The sequence below is a fragment of the Argiope bruennichi genome, chromosome 8 (assembly GCF_947563725.1).
Source record: "Argiope bruennichi chromosome 8, qqArgBrue1.1, whole genome shotgun sequence".
Classification (NCBI taxonomy): domain Eukaryota; kingdom Metazoa; phylum Arthropoda; class Arachnida; order Araneae; family Araneidae; genus Argiope; species Argiope bruennichi.
The window spans coordinates 54561013-54582093 of NC_079158.1; the positions used below are offsets into that span (position 1 = coordinate 54561013).

The 21081-nt window shown below is 29.7% G+C and overlaps 1 protein-coding gene across 4 annotated transcripts in view; it reads left to right on the top strand.

The window, feature by feature from the left end:
- LOC129981769 (paired box protein Pax-6-like) overlaps positions 1-21081 on the top strand; it is a 256014-nt gene that overhangs the window by 37341 nt on the left and 197592 nt on the right. For 3 of the 4 annotated variants that reach the window (XM_056092763.1, XM_056092767.1, XM_056092766.1), the window contains exon 2: positions 20570-20944. The exons of the other annotated variant lie outside the window; for it this stretch is intronic. The gene's annotated coding sequence lies outside the window, so the exon portion shown is untranslated. The remainder of the gene's footprint in view (positions 1-20569; positions 20945-21081) is intronic. 4 annotated transcript variants of the gene reach the window in all.

Below are 21081 nucleotides of genomic sequence, written 5' to 3' on the forward strand. Positions count from 1 at the left end.
ATCGATAGCCAGATATTGATATTTTCTGCTTTAGCTATATATATTAATTTATTCCTGCCATTTTTATTAAGCTTTCTAAATTGACGAAATCCATTTTCCTTTAAATAATGGGCATCAAGAAAGATTCGATAAAAACTATATGAATATGATTAAGCTTTGCTTGGAAAAATTTCTTTGTTTTTCTTCAGACACAAAATAAAATTTAGCGAAATGCTCTATGAATCTTCCGTCGAATCTCAAAAAAAATCTTACACCGCGACAGAAGATTTTCCTGATGCTACCGATCAGTGCCTCCATAATTGCTGATAATCTGCTACATAGGTGGCTTTAAATGTCGATCAATTCTAGTAGTAGTGCTCGTTTAAAATCCACAATGATAAGAGATCACAATCGTTTTTCGTGTACCTCGGTTCCACTGGCGCCCAACCTTTCGTACGCATAACCTATTCCACCTCCAGTGGAATTGATTAAACATCAACAGGTTGTCACCTTCAACCATGCCGATGATATGCCGTCAAGTGTGCTCATTTCGTATTCATCTCCAGCACTGTTCCGGGGAAGGTCAAGTGTCTGATGATTATGTAAAAGCGCTGAGCAGAGCAAGTGGATCATAAGTTTTTATCTGGGACGTACTGCTTTTTTTTTTTTTTTGGTTCAATGCTCAGAAAGGGAAAAAATTGAATGACTGAAAACTCGTTTAAATGAATGGTAGAAATGGAATAGTCACTCGGATTTGTCTTGCTTTTGCTTTACACTTCGAAGTCGAAATAGTGATTTAAATGTTCTGCGTTTGGTAGCTGCATGAACCACACTGTGAGCTACTGATAGCAAATGCCGCTCAGTTGGTGCTTAAAAGAGTGCTGATTATGTCTTTGAGTAAAAATTAATTAATTAATTAATTAATTTAATTAAACTGCCTGTTTCATGACTCTAAAGAAATACCTAAGACAAATTTTTTATAGAAGCTTTGTCAGTTTTGATTTTTTTAAACACTTATCAAAATATTTATTTTATTTATTAATTAATATTCCTCACAAAATAAAAGGAACCAGGTTATTTCAAATTTTAAAAGAATTAATAAAAAGATAAATTTAGGTTAAAATAAAGTACTTGAATTTTTAGAATTGTTTTAATCACCTTTTCATATACAAAGCATTTAAAGGGAAATCGTCACAAATAGACATCTTTATTGTAATCGTCCTCGCCATCGTAATCGTAAAGAGAAAGTAATCATAAATTCGAAATTTTGATGAATCGCGACATGTTTATTCGCGTAATGTTTATTATTTTTTTAAGTTCCCGATTTTTATGCTGAAGAGAAATATAATATCTTTATGAGGGAGTATTCGAAAAAGATGATTACAATTGATCTTTACAATGTAATACGTAGCTTCTTGTAATTAATATCAGCCATAGAACAAAGAATCTCAAAACACATGTAAAATAAAATTATGAAAGTGGGATGCATTCGAATAATCACTTAAAGTGAAATCACAGTCGTGCGATAAACATAATTATTTATGACAAACATAAGCCTATATGATTTTATGTAATTTTGTAATTTTGCCATGTAATTTTGAACTATGGTCAGATGATGAGAATGACATTTCAATATATATCCCCTTATCAACTTTCAAAGGAAAGATATTTAACTGTCAGATTTATAGTGCGTAAAGCCCTAAAAATGAATATTTTGTAGAATCATGTCTTGAGCCTGCGAGCCACCTGTTTCGAGTTCGAGTGCACTATCATCTTATTAAATAATGCAGGCCATCATTTTTTGGCACCATTCGCTTTGATTTGAAGTCAACAATGGTTCGGATTTACAGTAATGGGTAAAATGAAAGAAATCTTCTAGAAAAAGTGCATTTTGGAAATTCGGTGGCTCATAATAGCAGTAGTATTTGCCGTATGTAAAGCTACATATCATTTAAAAGAAAATTTGAATAAGAATATATGCACTGAATTATGCTCAATTATCATTATATTTTTTTAAGTTAATCAGACTAAAGAAACACATCTTATTTCTACATTGATAAAATACTTTTCTTTCATTTGAAAATAGGCAATGAGTACGGGATTTAGAAAGCCATAAAGTGGCATCTTGTTAACAATAGAATTCAGCTTTTTGTGATATGTTTTGGAGCTAAGAGAAAGTCGAATTATCGTGTTTTTTGTTATTGGTACTAAGCTATAATTAGGGTTTATTCTTCCGTTCTGTGAGCTGTTCAAGTGTAAAAAAATTAGAGAAAATGCACAAAGATTTCTCTGGAAAAAATGTGACTAGTAAAACCGATTTGAAAATTTACATAATAAAGGCTAAAGTTATAATAAAATTAGGCAGAAAATGGGTCAAAATTTAACAAAAGATAGTATTTTTAAATTTTTGAAGAAGTCTAAGGAAACTCAGTCGCTAGAACATCAAATTAATAAAGGCAGGAAAAAACATTCAACACCAGTTAATAATAGAAGGATTAAACGGCAGTGTCTATATAACAAAAAAATAAATGTTTAGGAGTGTACAAAGTAAAATCGCGCAATGCGGTTTGTTTGACGTTGAGCGCGAAGACCTTTAGACTCAAATTAGAGGAATCTGATCTAAATGCAAGAATTTTAAGAAAAACTGCTATTTTAAAATACGAAGCAAAGGTTGAAAAGATTAAACTAAGCCAAAAAAAAAAAGAATTTGTTAACTGGACAGCAGAACAATTGGACAATGAGATTTGGAGTGATGAGACCATGATTTCATTATATGGTAATGAAAGTATAAAATGCTTAAGGAAAGGAATTGAAGATTTTTCATTCTGATGACATTATACTTAGTGTTAAACACTCAATTAGTGTTGCGACCTGAGGTTGTACAACAGCAAACGACTTAGACAAAAGTTATTTGATTAATGGCAAAATAAATGTCCAAAAATACATAAATGAAATACTCATTCCAAAATTGCTGTCTTCTGCATGCGATATTTTCTCAGATAATAAAGAATTTATATTCCTTCAAGATACAGGTCTATGCCATAGTGGCATTGCATATAAAAACTGGTTTCGAGACGATTACCTTTTACTGCCTAACCCAAACCTTAACCTATTTATAGCCCAAACCTTAACCGAATCCGAAATTTAAGGAGCAGACCAAAGGAACTGGTAAAGCAGAAGCAACTCAATAAAAAAAACAATTAAATAAATAAATAATTCAATATTTGTATTAAATTATAACAGCTAAGTAACTAAAAGCATTGGTGAATTTCCTGGATGGCTTTACGAGGTCATAATTGATGATAAAAACCTCCCAACTAAGTATTGGCTGCCATTAATGAGTGAATTTTTATATATATTAATTCTATGTTTCCTTTTTTCTTTTCTAAAACTGCTATTCCAACAAAAATATCTATGATAAAAATTATTTTATTAATGTTTTGGTTAAATGATGTTGAAAATTGCTGTTCTGAACCATCAAATCTTAAAAATGCACTCATTTGAAATGATTTCCACAATTTTGGTCTCTATTGTGACAGAGTCTAATAACAAGAAAGGAAAAGAGAGAGAGAGAGACAAGGGAAAAAAACGTGTTTATGCGATCTAACTACACATTGTCTGCAAGTTGCATTATAATGACTCGTTCTTTATCCATTTTCAAGATAAGCAAACGATTCCAAAATTAAATCCGTAAGTCTTATTTTCCGTATATCACTTGAATATGAATTTATTATTGCCTTATCATATTAATGCTTAAATTTGTTCACAGATACTATTCATTATCGTTCTCTGTTTCGTTGCTAGCTGACTTCGTTATCATGCAACTATTGGTATAATTTTTTCTTGTCATACTTTCTTTCCCTTCTCTCTCATATCCCATTAAACATTTTACTTCTATGTCCCCCTGACTTTTCTCTCACAATTATTTCTGATGAAATTTTGTTTGAGTAATAAATGTAATAATTTCTTTATAATTTGTCCTTTCAAGTAGAATAAAAGAAAATTTATTCGGGCTACTTTGTTATTAAAAATATTGTTCTGTATGAGAATAGATCATTATTTCTGATGATTCATTCTCCATTTTAAATGGATAGTTGATTCAATATTAAAATCTTTTGTAGCTTTTTTAATTCTTTATAATGATATCTTATGCAATTAAGAAGCTTGATGTTTATATATTGGTCAATAATGCTGAATAAAAGCTCTAAATGTCTTCAATGTCTTTCAAGAATCGTAAATGAAGCTGTTCTATTTGTGCTCGGTAAAGGAAACTGAAAAGCTGAAAATAATGCTTTATTTCACAAGAAAGCACAGTTTAGGCTTACAGAGATTAGTAATAATAGAAATTGACAGTACTCAAATGTATATTAAATCTCTTCTAGCAGTTGTACATTTGCTCTCACCGTACCAACTCTATACGATAACACTGTGAAGAAAGAATTCCGTGAATTGCTTCAGTTCCTCGCGCTTATATAGATTTTCTGACATGGGATGGAATTTTCCTGAAGAATCCTCAGTTATAGATTCCAAATAGAGATAAAGTTAAAAATCCTGCTTTCCCACATTCTTTATTTTTGCTGTCAAATTTTTCGCCAAGTCGCAGAATGGTCGCCAAGTTTTTTTGCTAGAGTATGGAGTCAGTAGCCTGGCATTCATTGATCATCCATTAAGAACATCTGCAAACATTTCTTTTCAAAGATGACACTAATATTGAAAGAAAGAAATATCCCTAACACTGTATATATACCTGCACATGCAATATTAAATTTTCAGTTGATACATATCTTTTGTTTTCCTCTTCATAATCAGACAGAAACGCTCATTTTGAAGATGACTTTTAAGTTACTTTGTTGGGATCAAAACCCAAGTGGATATTTTTAGTACGGAAACCGAACAAATAGAGCGTTGGCATGTCATTCTAACTTTTTATGCCTTCGAAGCTGCACTTTCTAAACAAAAGTTTATACTTTTGAGTGATCTTCTTGTGGAACAGCCAATCTGATTTAGACAAAATTGCATTTGCTTGAGAGGTGAAAGATCCAAATGTCCATGCTACTCAGAAATTGAAAGAAACATGAAAAAAATCTAATATATCTCATACACGTGTAATTATGAATGCATTTATGGCGCATGTGTGTATGTGTGAGAGAGAGAGTGCTTGAGTGCATGTGTGTTTGTAAATATATTCGTGTGTATGTGTATAATATGTTATGATTAAAATAATATATCCAATTAATATTAATAATTAGCAATAATTATTCATACTAACCATGATTGCTATACTTAAAAATCAAGTTAAAACTTCTATTAGTGTGAATAATTATCAGTTATTACTAATAATAGCCGGCTAATTTCATCGACTTTGTATATTTGTATGTGCATACTTGAACTCACTCGTATTTGCGTATGCAATGTGTCCAAATATATAAATATTCAGTTTTCATAAGAGATGCATTTATGCTTCCTAGAAAGTACGATTAATTTAACTTCAGAGAGTAATAACTTAATAATTCAGAGAGTATAAAATACGTGGGCTTCTGCTTAAAAATTTTATCTTGAAACAAAGTCGAATAGGTTGTCAATATTTATTAATTGACTATCGTACCGCATAACGTGTCAGTAAACTATAAAACCTGTAAGGTTATAACAATTGCTTTGCTTAGTAATGCTATTTATTGGAACAGCTGGAAATATAATTAAAGAGCATTATTCAGCGATATTTCTTTTCTTTCTCTCTTTCTATTTCCGCTGAACTTTCAATACCTCTTAAGCCAGTAATGATAGAAAATAAAATTTTTAAGACTGGTGGCAATATTTCTAGACTTACCTATAATTATTGTTTGTTGAAAATAGCGTTTTTATCAGACTTCTAGCTAAAAAAGATAGAGCGTTTGCCTACTATTTTCCTCTGGGAAAAAATATTCTTACTGAAAGCAAATAAAAAATATTTCTCAGTCTTATTTATCTTAAAAAGTATTTGAAAGTATTTAAAACAAGAAATGATTAAATCTATTATGATATACTGAATACAATTATCTTTCTTAATTTTCATTCTTTTACTGCTTAGGTTTTTACCTTATTATTATTAGCTTTTAACTTTTTTCTCTAAACCATAAATGCCATATTTTTATGCCCAATTGATAAGAAAGAGCTCTGCTTTACTTTCTCGTGTACTCATACAATGTGACGATTTTGAATTAAACTCCAAAATTTAGTATAAATCCGCAACTTCCGAGTTTAGAATCATATACCAAAATTCATTTATGGAGTTTACTGCATTTTTCAGTTATCACAGAAAATGGACAGACACAAGTTTGGTCTCAAACACATTTGATACAAAATACCATATCGAATTCCATGTATCTACCATTATAGTATGAAATGTAAATGCTCACTCACTTCTGCATTCATACGCATACGGATATACAGATAGATAATCTTCTAGTTGATGCATTGGATATTGATCTTTAATTCAGGAGAAAAAACATTATACCAAGTTTCTTTTATCTAATTTATTCCATTTTAAGACCTTTCCCTTCTCTATTTGTGTTTTGAAAATTTTAGGATATCTTAGGAAAGCAGAAATGAACTGCCATTTTCTGAATATAAAAACGCAGATTCTACGGTCAATTTACCTTATCGCATTCACAGGTAAATTTTTTAGTTAATTGCCTGCGTATGAATACGTGATATATCATCGCAAAACAATGTGAAAGTGATTTATAGAATTATAGAGACGTTTTGATAAATTTAAAAGCACAATAATAACTGATAAATACTTGCTTTTGAATCCTATAATGCAAAATTCTAACACGCTTTCAGGCAGCAATCTGATCTCTTTTTCTAATTTAAATCACTAGAATTAAACTATATACCCGCATTATAGATGTTTCCTTGCGCATTATCGAACAAAATTAAGAAAAATATACGAAATCTTGAGAACAGATAGCATGAAATTTGATACCTGATATCAGGAAACTAGTATTTTTCCATAAACTAAATAAATCATATAAATTTCCACAGTGACTTCTGAGTGTTTTGAATTTCATAATATCTTTTAAATATAAAAAATAATAACTTGATATGGATCTTGAAAAGAGATTTCTATATTCGCAACCATCTCTGAAATAGCAAAAATGTCAATCATTTACGACTACTAATAGGTATTCTGTATTCTTAACATTTAAACTGATAACATGTAAACAATATCAAAACAGTTTTCCATCAGAAACGAAATCACTATTCATCATTGATAGTTGACTAGCCTTTTTAATAATTTTGAAAAAAAATTCATAAAAACATCATATCAATACTTCTATATTTAAAAAAGTAAAATCGCAAAAATTGTTGTGGTTAGGAAAACACCCAGCGAATGTTACTGCGCAGATTCAAGCCAATTACGGAATTTTAGGAATACAAAATATTTTTCTTGCTTGAGTCAGATAAATATGTTTTCCTTAGCTTAATCAGAAGCATTCGAATGATTTTTCACAGGTTTGAAAACAATCTTATCAAGATTCATATATCGTGAAATAATATGACTCACGGCATGGTTTTGAAAAGTCAGATATTGCAATTCCTCCTCTAATTAGAGATAAAATAATATTCTTTGTTTTTTTAGCAATAAATTGATCAACAGTGTGTTAAAATACTTTTCTCCTAAATTGCCTAAAAAAATAAAAAGAAACTCCACAAGCAACTTGATTCTTAAAGAAATGCTCTAAATTAAAATGAATAGAAATATTTTTAATATTTCGTTGTTTCGATCTTTGCGTTTAACTTACCGCTCATGATGGTAAATTTGTAGGAATCTTTTCTTGTGTTATTCTTCACCAATAAAACTATTTGCAAATATTGATTTGCCTTTAGGCAAACATTTATTTTCTCACAGAAATAAAATTATTTTTACTTTCTTACATACGAAGTAGAGACAAAACATTGTTACCGTCAAAAAGTTTAAACTAGAGATTTTGACGAATCTCCAAGCTTCAAACTTCTCAGAGTTGGAAAAGCATATTTTTGGTATTATGATGACTGTCTTTTAATACGATAATTGAAAAATGTTTAGAGCTACACAAATAAAATTTCGATAAATGGACCAAATTTAAAGATTTTTCTTATCAAATTTTTAAGGAAATCCATTAACAAGAAGTCTGGCTGGCTGTTTAAATACAGGGGAACTCGATAACTACAAAACACAGAGAACCTGGTAGATAAAATTTGATACACTGTTTTAGCAGCCAAAATGTTGATTTTTACCAAATTTTGAGCCAAATTTGTCAAAGGTATGACCAACTTTTAGTTTGTAATTTCGAATGTATATAAATGCAGTAATTCATAATCTGAATGACTTCAATCAACGAAATTTGGCATGTGATTTTGAGACTACAATTCCAGATCAATGTCAAATTTTAGTTTCAATTTGTCTAAATAGAGTCAAAAATACATATTTCTACGATAGATTCAGTAAAGTGCCAGGTTAAAGCTTCCCAGGTTTTCATCACTAATCCCATACAAGGAATTCGTAATCTCACTCAAGGACCGCAATTTTAAGCGGAGAGAGGATCAGACCTTTATTGGAGAGTCTGCAAGAAAATTTCAAAGAGACCACGGTAATTTGTTTGTCTATGGAATAACACTACCTTGACATATGATTATAACCAAATATTATGGTTTGGATTGCACTAAATGGCCAGTTCAACAGTCATTTTTTAAAGATACTTTTATTCTTCTGTAATTTTAAATCAGATAAATATTGTTCCGAAATTTTGCATTATGAAACAGATACATAACCAAAGTCACTTGTTGAGACAGAACAGGCTTTGATCTAAATTAGTCAGTAGAATTTAATTTGTTAACGTTATCTTCCAAATGTACACAAAAAGCATTTGCAGTATATCTCTATTTTGAGTATTTATTGATCATAGAAGATCTGATTTGGCAAACATGCACTTTTCGCATTCTGATAATCATAAGAACATTCCTTTTCTATTAATGGCCATTGAATTTGTTCAGTAATATCAATAATGATTGCTACATTAGGAGAATCGAACAAAGATGTCTGCATATAATGATTCTTGCATTTAATGATTCTTTCAATGCATTTAATGATTCTTGCAACAGTGGAAAAGTATAGGTATTCCCAACAGCTTTTGCCAAAGCTCAACAACTGAAGCAGAAACTCTCGATTTTCTAATATTTATAATCAAACTCACCTAAAAGTTTTATTTGCATTCCCTTCATGTTAATTTGTAATTGAAACGCAATTTCCAGTGTGTTTTGAAATTTAAGATAAATAATGTTAAATTACATCTGTATTATTTATATACTTCTATCTATTTTTAAAATAAGAAGATTTTGATTTTAAATAAGAATAATATAATTTATTATTTTGATCTCAATAATTAATTCTTTTTATATCTTTTTTATTATCTCTTTTTTTTATTACATTTTCTACGATAGAGTTCACTGAAAATATAAGTTTACAGCTAAGCAGATAAAGAAATAGGTAGCATTTGCGCCTATAAAAGACCAGAATGAATTTAAAAAATAATGCACTCATTGAACTTCAGAAACATATTTTTTTATGAAGAGTTTTAACAACGGCATTCTTCCTCATGTAGAGAGGTCTATTTCACTGCCTATTCCATTTTTTTTGGGAAAGAAAACATCGAGTGCCCTCAAATGGGCTACGCAGATGCCTCAAATTAGCTATCCTCACCTATGCTAAAGCGTCCAGGGTATACTGAAAAATAAAGTGATCGTGACATTCATTTCATACCACGAGGTTTATAAAAAATAGTCACATTATAGTGCAACTCTTGCATCCATTCTATCCATTTCCCATTTAAGGAGCATTACCCATCATCGGCGTGCAAGCAGCTCGATCCGATACAATTGTTATATCTATTAGGAAAACGGGAATTTGCTTACTTATGAGGCAACTTCTCATCCTCATATCCAATTCGTCCCTCAAAGGAGTGGAGTGTCTTTATGCAAGAAATATGAGTTCAAGAAACAGTGGAAATGGTCGTTTTCTAGTAATTTATTTGTGGGGTGATCTTCATCTAATACGTAGTTTACAACTGATGAACAACTTAAAACTAACATTGGATATCAAGAAATAGTCATTAAAGATAAAAAAAATGTTTTGATAAAAACTCTTCGATACATATTGCCGTGTTATATATATATATATATATATATATATATATATATATATATATATATATATATATATATATATATATATATATATATATATATATATATATATATATAGATAGATAGATAGATAGATAGATCATTATATCAAAAGAAATCTTTGTAGATAATGCTCTTTTACATTAAACCATTGTTTGTAATCCCTGCATTAGAATAAACTATTCCATTTATTCAAAGCTATGAGAGTGAAATCCCAAGAGTTTACATTCTGACATTCGACGCTTTTTTACGATTATTTACAAGTGTGTAAATATTTGGAGATGGTGAGATAGGGATCAGAAAGACATTTTTATGGTTTCTAAAGCCGACTCCTTATCTTTTGACATCTTACATAAAGATGGGAGAAATGTTGAGCTGCAGATACTTTTGAGATTACTTTTGATGCTAACATCTAAAAAATATGCTGGCAAAGGGGCAAGATATGCCGGTCTATTAGGATAACACTATGTAGAATTCTGATGTTCAGTCTCTGCAGGAATTCGATGGAAAGGAAAAAAAGCTATTTATATTCTGTCCTAAGATTTGTAAATGTGTCAATTAAGAAACCTGACGACTGACTTGATCATTCTTATTTAAACTAATACTTTATTAAAAATTGAAAAATATAACAAGTAGCGATTAGAGCTATCTAACCTCTAAGTTTTATAAAGGATTTTTTTTTCTAACTTTCAAATGTTCAAAAGACTTTTATTTAATCATTTATTTAATCTAATATAGCAGTGAAAGTAATTCAATTTTCAGTTTTTCTGAATAAATCCATTTTTATGGATTTTTTTCAGATTAAGTAAAAATAAGCAATGTTATACACTATCATTTTTATGTTCATTTCTATTTGAAATAATTAAAAAGTAAAAATCTCAAATTTCCAACAAATTTGAAATTTTTGACCAAAACTCAAACGTTAAAAGGCATGATTTCATTGCATGAATTTTTAATTCATTTGCAAAAAACGTCTCGTGGTTATTTAAAAATAGTAATCTGAACATATAGAAAGGTTTCCGTCTTATTTCGTAAGATGCATGTGTAACTAGCGAAGTCCTACTAAAATCTACTTAAAGGCATCCTCACGTTTACAACCAAATAGAATTTGCCTTTTACATTTTGCGTTTTTTCATTTGATTGTTACTTTTAGTTTTTTTTAATTTTATTTCATCATATAATAATTCACAATAATTTCATAACCAGCTAGAATTCATCCTCTGGCTCTTCTATCCAATTGCTTGATCTTACAGAAGCGTCTTTGATAAAGAAGTTATTTTCTTTAAAATATCTAAAAATTGCTTACTTTGATCATGGATGATATCACAGAATATCCGATAACATTAAGTAAAAAAAGTCCTTCAATCAATTTAGATTCTTTTTGTAAATTTAAGGTTCATTTCCTGCCTAATTCAGATTGACCAATTCTGCTTTCAGCCATGATAACAGCCTTCGAATATCATATTGTTCTTATCAGTGAAAAAAAGAATCGTTCCTCTGTAATTCTCTATAATTGAAGCTGTACTTAATTTCACACTCTTCTAATTCTAATCCACTATAATCATGCTTTAAGTGATATTTTGATTTTAATGTTAAAAGCATAATAAAATAGAACATAATAAAGACCGGAACAAAATAGGGACAAGATTTCTTTTGAAAGGATAATAATAAGTCATTATTACAGCCACTTGTATTTAATTCCTCTGCATTTAATATGCTTAATCTCTTTCAATGTATAGACGAATCATGAACGTATTGAGAAAATTCATCACAAATAATTGGTTAGTATTGAAAAATCTCAAGAAATTCAATAGCATATTATATTTCCTCAATTTGATAACCAACCTAAATAATGGCAGTTCAAAACAGCAACGACTGCTCGGTGAAAAGCATATATCTTCTTACAAAGGAAATTTTTTAGCTAATCCAGTTCAACACCCTCCTGTAATACCTTTTTATCTTCTTTTTAAATATAGCAATGATATCTTTGCTAAATAATTAAAATGCTGAACCTCCCAAGTGACCGTTTTAGCATCAGTGGCTATATTGTCCTCTAAAACCTTAGGATTCTTAATGCGCGTTCTTTTTTTATTGTTTATTTGTTTATTCCTTTGAAAATTTTATTAAATAATATTTGAGCTTAGCATTAGAACATGAAATGACTCCCGAAATGGATCAATATTTTAATAAAAATCTCTTCGTATAATCGTCATTATATTAACAATCAAAAATCTTAAAATATATGATTAGCCTATAACGTACCGTTTGAAGCAACATCAGATTTTATTATAAAACGGACTTTGTTATTTTAAACTCTAATCAGCACTCTCTCCATTCAAAATATCTATGTAGCAGAAACATAATATTTATGTAGACATCTGAAAACTCGAAATCAGTTTTAATGCTCACAAATTTCTCATATTCGGTGGATATGAATGTTAGAAGTTCGAGCCCTCAGATCTCGACTTTTTGCCATCATGCCACCGAGCCATCAAGTACACAAAATATACGCGTCATATTTTAAAACCGTAGGAAAGTGAATAAGGAAACAATTCATTAAAAGAGCAATGTGGTTAAATTCTCGTTCTTAGCTCGTAGTTTGAATAGTAATACTAATAATACGTAGTAACAAAAATAAACTCCGCTTACAAATAACAAAATATTTATTAATAAAACAGTATAACCCCACACGCAAACAGCTGTTGTTACAAGTAAGTAAAAGGTACAGTGCAATTGAGTGACGCCACATTATTTATATAGTGAAGATCAATTCGGTTTCAGTTCACTTCCCTGAATAATGATTCATATAGTAGCGCCGCCACAAGCAACAACGACTTAAACGAGAAAAAAAAGAATATCTCCCCTTCCGCTTTTCTGTCTCTAGTATATACAGAGCCGGCCTTTTCTATAAAAGGACCTGGGTGCAAGAAACCAATTAGGGCCCTAAATTTTTTGTAAAGTAAAAAAAAAAAAAAGCAAACATAATATATTATATTATTGCGTGTTTATTTATGACGTGATTTTGTTTTTGCTATTAATTACTTCTGAATAATTACTATTTTTTGCACTGTTTTTTCGATGCTTAGAATAGCACGTTCATTTAAGCGTTCTGCACACATCCCTGATCAATGGCAATACTTTGTTAATTTTAATTTGATGAAAGATCACTCAGCATTTTCTATGGTTATGGGCAACATCAAGGAAAGTTTTAACACTATTAATACAATTAAAAATAACTCATTATAGTTATTATTTAGTATATTGCAATATGGCATGTGCTTTATTTTCATCCCTTTCATTCAAAGCAAATTCTGTAGCAAACCAACTTCCTCGATTAGGTTTACATTTACATTCTCTTATAAAACTTTACTAGATTTTTCCATGTTTTACTGAAGTTTTTATATCAACGTTAATTGACATACTTTTAAATCTGTCTTCTATCTCTACAATAACAGTATTAGTTATTGCATTAAAAATAACACGTAAATTCCTTTGATCGATTTACTATAACTTCGTCTTCTATTATTTCAAAATAGAATCTTTTTCTTTTTCTAATTCATTTTTTAAGAAAACAATCTAAAATATCCAAATTGCGTCCTATCACTTTTACTTCGTATAAAAATGTGTTACATTTTGTTCTTAAATTTTGGATTTCAGTTTTAATTTTACTGACTAAATTTAAAGCCAAATCAAGACGAACTGTTTTTGCTTGAAATAGTTTATTGGTAGTGTTAATTTTAGATGATATTGCAAACCATACTATTAAATATAAAATAAATGTCCCTTCTTGTATTGAATCCAATAGACTTGTAACTTCGAATATCGGTGTATTATCATTATTTGCGTCAATAAATTCTTCTATGACATTACAAATTTTTTCAAACTGTGTTAATACTGTTTTAATTGAATCAATTTTGTCTTCCCAAAGAGTATCACATAATGGTTTAAGACTAATTTTTAAATGCCTTTTTAGAATTTACCATTTTTTTTTTTTTTTTTTTTTTTTTTTTTTGTAGATGCAGAAAATAAGCAATATAAAAGGTGCAATATCTATTTTTTGCAATATATACTGCTGGAAATAGTATCACAAATTAATATTATGTCTTACCAATCATATTCCTTAATAAATTAAAAGTGTATGATAGGCAAGGCATATAAATTTCATATGGATTTAGAGCAATTATTCTAGATTGTACAACTTGATATTATTTCCCTATCGTGTTGCTACCGTTGTCATACACCATAAACCCTCTAAATGACTCATTTACATTTAATATTTTCTCTTCAAAATTTATATACCCAATAAGGGCTGAAATTTGTTCCTTATGGGAAATATCAAGAGTATATTCCATTTGGATACTGTTGTACGTGGCTACTTTTATATCGTTTTTAATTTTTTTTAAGGACTTCATTTCATAACGCAGAAATAATTTGTTCTGGAGATTGATCTCTGAGCTAAATGATGCACAATTTTAATTTTCAATTTTTTATATTTTTTTAACATGATCTATTTGCACAAAGTCGTATTTACTAAATAATTCGATTAAACTTTAAAAAATTGCATTATTAGGTGTTCTTATTATTTTCACGGTTTCCCCGAAGTGAAAGATTATTAAATGATAAAAATAGAATCACATCTACAATTCTCTAAAATAGTAATTTAGTCATTCCAATTTTTTGTTTATATTGACTTGATTTGTTTTTATCAATAGTCAAACAAAACTTTAGTCATTTTAGTAATTCTTTCCAACCAATAAAAAAATTAAGTAACAAATAAAACGTTCTTGATCTTGAATTACAATTGACAGCTTTCTCCAGCTATTATAAATAGTGTAAATTATTCATTTCCCTTTTTTTTTTTTTTTTTTTTTTTTGGAAAATAGTACACAAAAAAATATCGAGAGTCTTGTGTTTTTAAACAAATTAACCAGCTGCGAAATTGGGTATCTCCATTTGGTATTTCTTTAAGTAGTACATAGAGGAAAATGACCTACCTTTAGCATTCTTATCAACAGCTTCTTTGTGTTGTAAGGGCCAGATTTTAACACAAAACATTCTAAATTTATCAGTTAGAATATTTGTCCACAAACCTGGATCACTTATATTCATTTGATCATATTTGCTATTGAAATGTTCACCGTTAGTTTCTGATACGATCATATTTCTATAAACATACATTTCTTCAAAGAGTTTCAATCTCTACGTTTTTATTGTAAGATTGTGCAGTTTGTGTGAAACTTTCGCCTCCAATTGTAGCTTGAATTATAACTTCTGAAATCGAAGCAATGTTTTTGCCAGAATTACTTAATAAACAAGAGAATAGATCTACTTGTGACTTCTTGAAGTTTAGCTTTTATTCTTTTTCCTTTTAGGTAATTTTCTTTTTTGATACCCAGAGGAATATTTCCTTGACGTGGACATAATTAAATCTAACAGTATTAAGCATTTTATGGTACGAATTATCAAAATATTATATGCAATCTAACCTAGAAAATGAGGCAAATGACCGTAAATCTACTTTATGTTTATATGTTGCATACTTGCACCAGGCTATAATATATCTGTAAACTTCGTATATTTCCAAACCCGTCTATTGTTCCAATTAAATTTCGTCCTCTCTTCTTCCCTTATTGTTATTATTATTCAGATAACTATTTTAGTTCATCATGTTGGGGCTCCTGAATTGCGGGGCCCCGGGGCATTGCATCCACCGCACACCCCAGATGGCCGGCACTGGGTATATAAAAATATATATAAATAATCTGTAAATTCTATATTGTTAAAGTAAGCTAAAGGCAATCATTTTTTCTCCGCTTTCTTATTTTTAAATATACGATATAAAGAAATTAAAAATACCCAATATTCTCTGCGAACTAAAAGTAGCCGAAGGCGAATAATTTTAAATAATAATAATTAAAAAAAATGCTCCTCTGTACTTCAACTAAAACTGAATGAGTTATGAAAATTTGAGTATTACTATCATAAAAACGAGCGAATTCAGACTACTCTATCGACCGTCTCAAAGAAGTATACGCCAATCGACGCTCAACGTTTCCCAGAGATTGACTGACGTAAGATTATGAAAATATTGATAGTTCTAACATTTCAGTATACAAAACTGAAGTAAGATCGCAGAAGGTAGAAACTTTTTTATTTATTTATTTTAAAGGTGGAATATAGAGGATATTTCGCATTATATGTTTCCTAAAGACTAAAGGACTATTTAAAATCTAGACTTCTTAATTTTTTAAAGTATATTTATTAAAACAAAATAAAATATTTTTATTTAATTTAAAATAATATTTTTATTTACGTAATTTGAAAGTAAAACTACAAATTAAATTTATTGATAGAGTAAAATTTTATGATAAATCAGAGAATTGTTTCCTGTTCTCATATTATATATAATGTTTGATTTTAGCAAAAAAAAAAAAAAAAAAAAAAGTTTTTCTATTAAGTAATGTTTAATCACTTTTACTTCTTTAACTTTAAATTAAGTTAAAATTTTATCGGAGCAGATAGGACGTTAGAAATATATATAGTACAGTGAATTGAATGTCTTAAGTCTTTTGTAATAGTGCGAGTTATATGATTCTTAAAATTTGAAGTTCAAAAATATTTTGCTGAAGAAGTTAACAGACCAAGTTGCCTAAAATATTTAATTTAAAATTTTAACAAGCAACTGATTACCAAAAGTGAAAGGTGGCTAGTGTGAAAAAAAAAAAAAAAAAAAAAAAAAAAAAAAAAAAAAACCGACGAAATCTGTATAACAGATGAGGCAGATTTTTTTTTTTTCCATAGAAAATGTGCAATAAAGTAGTGTTTTTGTGATTAATGCGGAATTGGGGTCAGGCGATCGTATTAGGGCATACCAAGAGAATTCTGGGCATATTGAATTTTCATATTAAATAAAAACAATCAAATTCGGACCAGTGATTTGAAGCTGAAAGATTTCTTACTATTATTATTTTTTAAATATTGATTATTGTATATGTTTAAATTCTTAGAAGTACGATGCTGAAATAATTTGTTTTATTCTTTTTGTGACTTTTTTGCTAAGTCATTGACTAATCAAGCTCACGTCCATACTAATATTTCTTGTAAGTCTTTCATACTTATTAAAAGATGCAACGCAAGAAATTGACCAATACACGTTTAAGCAACTGCAATTAAAAATCGGCATGGTTCTCAAAATCAGAATTTGACTTGTTATATTTAATATTCATTGACTTGTATATAAAATTATTGGAAACGTAATGCCTAAAATTAAACGGAGTGTTGAGATATATAATCTTTCGAAAAATCAGTAATTATTATATATTATTTTTAGGTCAAAGATTACATTAAATTAAACAGATTTTGAATTTTCTAATTAGAGAACTAGTATATATTAATTAAATGGTGATGTATTTTTTGAGTTCGGAATCGGATCCCAAGGTTCACAGTTATATTTTCAGGTTCGGAAATTGAAAGTTCTGAAGCTTGCTTCAATCCGTAAGTAGGTCAAGTGGACGTTAAATCTAATGTTTATGATCAAGCGTCTCTACACTATTAATGTACAAACTTAGGGGAAAATTTATGTGAAATGGAGTTTCACCCTGTTAGTGTGAAACTCCACTTCATTTCGAAGCGAAGCTTTCTCTAAATATACTTAACAGTATTAATAAAACTATTATTTTTAATGCAAATTAAAAACAAAATAAAGGACAGGAAGTTTAAATTAAATTTTTTTCTAATATCATGTCATGCATCCCACAACTTCAAAATTTGTAAATGGAATGTGTTGCATAAATTTGTACTCTATAGTTAAAAGTGATTAAAAAAATTAATGTGATATTTAAAAAAAAATATTGTGTGAAGTAAATATTTGACGTATGCTTCTTCATACAGGAAACTTTCTTTCAATCCTAAGTTATTTTGTTAGCATATTTTCTGGTGAATTTGCGGTTTTCTTTGAATACGTTAGACAAAGCTTCCTTTCAGAAAACCTACTTAACCTACAAGTTACTTCACAGCTGGTAAATGACTTTCCACCTTGGAAAAATCTTAATATGCAATTTTTAAACCCATTCAACACTTTTAACAAATCTGAGATAACAGAAGTTATATATCAGCAAATTTTCCTTGAACACAGACAGCAATACAAAGACTTTCTTCCAATTTATACCGATGGGTCAAATCATCTATCATGTCTCTTTCGCTGTTGTCTTACCAGATACAGTCATTCTTTTACACTTCATTCCTTTTGTTCAATTTTTACGGCAGAAATAACTGCGGTTTTATATGCATTAGAAGAAATCTCTGAGAGACCGGCAAAAAAGTTTATTATTTATACCGACTCTCTAAGCGTGTTACAATCACTAAAAGCATTTTATCTTCACCGTCATAATCATCCTTTGGTTTTCAAAATTCTAGATATTTTTAACTAACTGACTTCTCGGGATTTTATTATTTTATTCTGTTGGGTACCCTCTCATGTAGGAATTCTGGGCAATGAGGAGGCAGACAAGGCTGCTAAATTGGCAAGTATTCCAGCGGTCACATCTATTTCTGTAAGCGACTTAAATAAGCACACTAAAAGACTTCTTTATTCCAAATGGCAAGCTCAGTGGGACCTTGAAACTAACAATAAACTACATGCTATTAAACCTCATGTACAACCGTGGTCTTCATTACCGAATCGAAAAGCAGACACAGTATTAACCCGTTTACGTATTGGACATACGAGATTCACCCATCTCCACTTGTTGCTAGGTGAACAACCACCTCCATGTTCCCAGTATGACTGTCAAATGTCTGTCCAACATATATTATCAGAATGTCCAAATTTCAATGCTCAACGTTTGCACTTATTTCAAAATACGAACACTCCATTACCTTTCTTACTTGGTAAGACACCACATGTTCAAATTTTAGCATTTTTGAAATCAATAGGTTTTTATCCACATATTTAAGTTTTCTTCATCTTTCTCAAACGTTTTCTCGTCGTTTTTACAGCTGAAATTTTATACTTTAATCTTGAAAATTACAGTTTGGCGCGGTATAGCCAACATCATGGCTCTTGTGCCAATAAAATCCAGAAAATCCAGAAATCTAGACAAAGCTTATAGAAAAATTTCATAAAATATCATATTATCTTGAACACTTAAAAGTTTTCATTTTTCATTCGTTTAATATCTGTCCACAAAATAATTAAATTAAATTCTTCAGTTTCATTCATCTTTCTTCAAATTCTTTAATTTTACATTCAAAAGTCGTATTAGGATTTACTCAGTATAAAACTATCTTGTTTTAAACATTTTCTTTAAATGGAAATATCGAACCTGCATGTACGATTGAGAGAGCTATTGCGTGGATACAAATCCCTACTCTGGTTTAGAGCATCTTATTATTTTTATACCATTTTTAATAACATTTCTTTCATTGTGCGCTTGAAATTTTGGGGAAGAACTGAACAGATATTAACAAAATATTTTGCTTAATTATGAAATCCGTCCTTAAATATATTTTTGCATTAGAGAATATTTTGGGAGAAGTTAAAAAAAATTAATACATTATCATGGCATTTTATTTTTACCAGAAAATTTTTATTTAAAATTTTTAAAGACAGGATTTGTATTACGTGATTGAAAATAATATTCAATTTTAAAATTTAAGTCGATATTCTTATTCTTATGTATTTATTAATAACAAACTAGAACAGTTCAAAAATAAAAGCTCATCACATAATACTGCTTATTGTCAATCTAATTACAAAAAATATATATAAAAAAAATTGTTATATATTAATTTATTTTTCAATATATTACGGGAAAAGAAGCCAAAATCGGGAGGAAAAATATTATGACATCAAAATTACTTAGAATAATTTGTGAATTAATATATTTTAAGAATAATAGAATTCTAACTTTGAAATTAACTTTACTTTCAATATTAAATAATAAAAAGCATAATTCATTTTGTCACTTTTTTTTTTCGTCATCCAAAAAATTGCAACAATTACAAGTTTTTTCCCTGTTTTTTTAAAGTAGCAAAAATATTTAGTATTAAATTTATTAAAATTGATTAAAGGTGAAATTGCAGTTTTAAAAAATATTTTGTGATATGACGCAGCTAAAAAAATAATCACTAACTTAGCCAAGAGAACTATTGTAGACAATATACTCCATCCTTTAGCACCGCAAATTGATTCTGTACCAAAACGCAGCACAGACTAACAGTCGCTGACAATACAACAATGACGGACAATTCTCCAACCAATAGCGTCACCTCATGCTTTGTTCAAAGAATCGATCACGAAAGGGCAAGGGCGGGAACGAAATCTAGGGGGGGAGGCACCGAAACGGCATAATCACCAAAACCGGCTTAACTCTTTTCTTTGTTCCAGGCACTAGGCTCCTCCCCTGCCTACGATTGGTCGCGTAGCGCGCATTACCCAACCAATGCTGCGGCGAGAATTGCATTTGGGCAAGCATGAAGGGCGGGCATTGGATGAGCAGACTCGAACGGCGCTTAACAGTAAGCTAAGCGATCAAAATCGCACAGTGTTGGTCGCTGTGTTCTTCGGAGTTGCACATGAACTTGGACTGTCTCCTTTGCCGACAATAGAGGGCGCCAGGGAACAGATTTGGTGCAAGGTGTTGCCACTGATTCAAGGAGATCGCGCTTCAACAAGAACTTATTGTGCAGACTTTCGAAAGCATAACTGCGAACCTTGAGTCAAGAGCAGTCAATTAAATAAACGCTTTGTTTTCAAAATCAGGTAGGCTAATAGGATTTCTTTTTGTTATGTGATTGTGATTCATTCAAATTTTGATTTCTGTTTTGAAAACTTTATTAAATTTATATTAATTTAATTTAATAATGTCGAATTAAATTATTTTTATGCACATTAGTGAT